Source organism: Pongo pygmaeus, chromosome 22 (assembly GCF_028885625.2).
Source record: "Pongo pygmaeus isolate AG05252 chromosome 22, NHGRI_mPonPyg2-v2.0_pri, whole genome shotgun sequence".
Lineage (NCBI taxonomy): Eukaryota > Metazoa > Chordata > Mammalia > Primates > Hominidae > Pongo > Pongo pygmaeus.
In genome coordinates, this window is record NC_072395.2 from 9,943,777 (window position 1) to 9,946,804 (window position 3,028).

A 3,028-nucleotide genomic window follows, 5' to 3' on the forward strand; every position below is an offset into this window, starting at 1 on the left:
AGAAGGAAGAGAGTCCTAAGGTCCTACATGCCACATCCCTCCACTGAACATGGGAGTGGATCTGTTTCCCAAACATGAGGTGACTTTCGCTTTGCAATGGATCACAAGGGGCCGGGCTTTCCAGAGTCGGCAGGATAAAGAAGTCATTCTGGCTCAGCCACCCCCATCCCCCGATAACTGGTGAATTTAAAGGAGTCGAGGCTGGCCGGGCCGGAGCCGCTACAGGGGGGAGGGTGGTGGGTGGGGTGGGGGTTTCCTGAGGCCCTGCAGAAATTGGGCCTTTGCCTCGAGGATGACAGTGCTGCAGGAACCTTTCCAGGCTGCTATATGGCAAGCACTAAACCACTATGCTTACCGAGATGGGGTTTTCCTCACAGAACGCCTTTATGCAGAAGTACACTCAGAAGAAGCCTTGTTTTTAATGGCGACCTGTTCTTACCTCCCAGAAAAGGCCTATAAAGCATATAGACTCTTTAAAAGACACAGTTGTCCTACACCACAATGCAAATACCTGCTTGCAAAATGTTGTGTTGATCTCAGTAAGCTTGCAGACTGGGAACAAATCTTATCTGGTGGAGTGTTTAATAAGCAGAAAAGCCATGATGATATTGTTACTGAGTTTGGTGATTCAGTTTGCTTTCCCCTTCCATTGTTGGGACGTGTATATTGCAAGACAGATCGGCTTGCCAAAGGATAAGAATGTTACCAAAAGAGACTTAGTTTAAATCCTTTCCTCTGGTATCCCTTTGAATCATTATGTGAAATAGGTGAAAAGCCAGATCCTGACCAAACATTTAAATTCACATCTTTACAGAACTTTAGCAACTGTCTGCCCAACTCTTGCACAACACAAGTACCTAATCACAGTTTATGTCACAGACAGCCTGAGACCATTCTTATGGAAACACCCCAGGACACAATTGAATTAAACAGAGTCAATTTAGAATCTTCCTATTCAAAGTACTCCTTGAATACGGATTCCCCAGTGTCTTTTATTGATTCAGCTGTAATTTCACCTGAAACTATCCCACTGGGAACAGGAACTTCCATATTATCTAAACAGGTTCAAAATAAACCAAAAACTGGTCAAAGTTTATTAACAGGACCAGCAGCTCTTAGTCCATTTACCCCAAGTTTTGGGATTTTGCCATTAGAAACCCCAAGTCCTGGAGATGGATCTTATTTACAAAACTACACTAATACACCTTCTGTAATTGATGTGCCATCCACTGGAGCCTCTTCAAAAAAGTCTGTTGCCAGAATTGGCCAAAATGGAGCAAAGTCTGTCTTCTCACAGAGTGGACATAGCCGAGAGGTAACTCCAATTCTTTCACTAACAGAAAGTTCTGGTCCATAAATAACTACAGCACCTCAGGTAATGAGCCCCACTATGTCATCTCCCCCAAATGCACGGCATCGAAGAAGTTCATGACTCTTTACTAGTGACAGTTCCACAACCAAGGAGAATAGGAAGAAATTAAAAATGAAGTTTCCACCTAAAATCTCAAACAGAAAAACAAAAAGTAAAGCTAATAAAGGAGGAATAACTCAATCTAATATAAATGACAACCTGGAAATTACAAAATTGGACTCTTCCAACAATTCAGAAGAGGAAATATCCACAATCACACCTCAGATTCAGGCTTTTAATCTACAAAAAGCAGCAGCAGAAGGCTTGATGAGCCTTCTTCGTGAAAGGGGGAAAGGTTATTTAGCTTTATGTTCATACCACTGCAAAGAAGCTATAAATATTTTGAGCCATCTACCTTCTCACCACTTCAATACTGGTTGGGTACTGTGCCAAATTGGAAGGTCCTATTTTGAACTTTCAGAGTACATGCAAGCTGAAAGAATATTCTCAGAGGTTAGAAGGATTGAGAATTATAGAGTCGAAGGCATGGAAATCTACTCTACAACACTTTGGCATCTTCAAAAAGATGTCGCTCTTTCATTTCTGTCAAAAGACTTAACAGACACGGATAAAAATTCGCCAGAGGCCTGGTGTGCTGCAGGGAACTGTTTCAGTCTGCAACAGGAACACGATATTGCAATTAAATTCTTCCAGAGAGCTATCCAAGTGGATCCAAATTATGCTTATGCCTATACTTTATTAGGGCGAGAGTTTGTCTTAACTGAAGAATTGGACAAAGCATTAGCTTGTATTCGAAATGCTATCAGAGTCAGTCCTAGACATTACAATGCATGGTAAGTGGTAATGAATTGTAAAGACAAAGTCTTGTTGATGGTGCTGGTAGTCACTAATTTTTCATGTTAGATAGCTCTTTACTGTCATGAATTTGGTTACTAATACTTAGGAATGGTACATACTGGTCAATAACTTCAAACTAACTTTTTTTATGAAATGTATGTCTTTAACAAACTCTTCAGTTAATTAATGATAATAGAATACGAGATGCTTATACTCAACAGTTTCAGTCTTCTACAAAACTTTTGCAGATACTGTAGTTGTGTTTTGTTTGTTTGCTTGTTTAGTTTTGTTACTTGATTTGTTACTTTTTCTTCGAATACAAAAATGGTGATTGGGACAAAAAGTGCTTGGGAAATTGGAAAGGAATAGCATAATTCACTTATTGGATAATAGAAAAAAACACTGAAAAAGTTCACTAGCTGCTTTTTGACAATGTTCCGGTTTATTGAGTTACTATTAAGAACTTAGTGTATCCTTTATTTAGCAGTATCTCTGTTTTACTTTTTTGTATTTGTGTATAAGTAGACACATAGGAAATTACTACCTAGGTCATATTGTTATCAACTGAATAACATATGAAAAAGTTTGGTCCTACTTCTGCCTCAATACCATACTTACTGTTGACATTTATTGTATTTCTCTGGACTGACTTAAAAGTTTAAATATCAAGAGAAGGCAAGGCATGGTGGTTCATGCCTGTCATCCCAGCACTTTGGGAGGCCAAGGCAGGCAGATCACAACGTCAAGATATTGAGACCATATTGTGAAACCCCGCCTATATTAAAAGTATAAAAATTAGTTGGGCTTGGTGGCAGGCGC

General features: G+C 39.7%; 1 pseudogene; it reads left to right on the plus strand.

Moving 5' to 3' along the window:
* The first annotated feature begins 292 nt into the window (after positions 1 to 292).
* On the plus strand, positions 293 to 2,197 carry LOC129026980 (cell division cycle protein 27 homolog; annotated as a pseudogene).
* Positions 2,198 to 3,028: the final 831 nt, after the last annotated feature.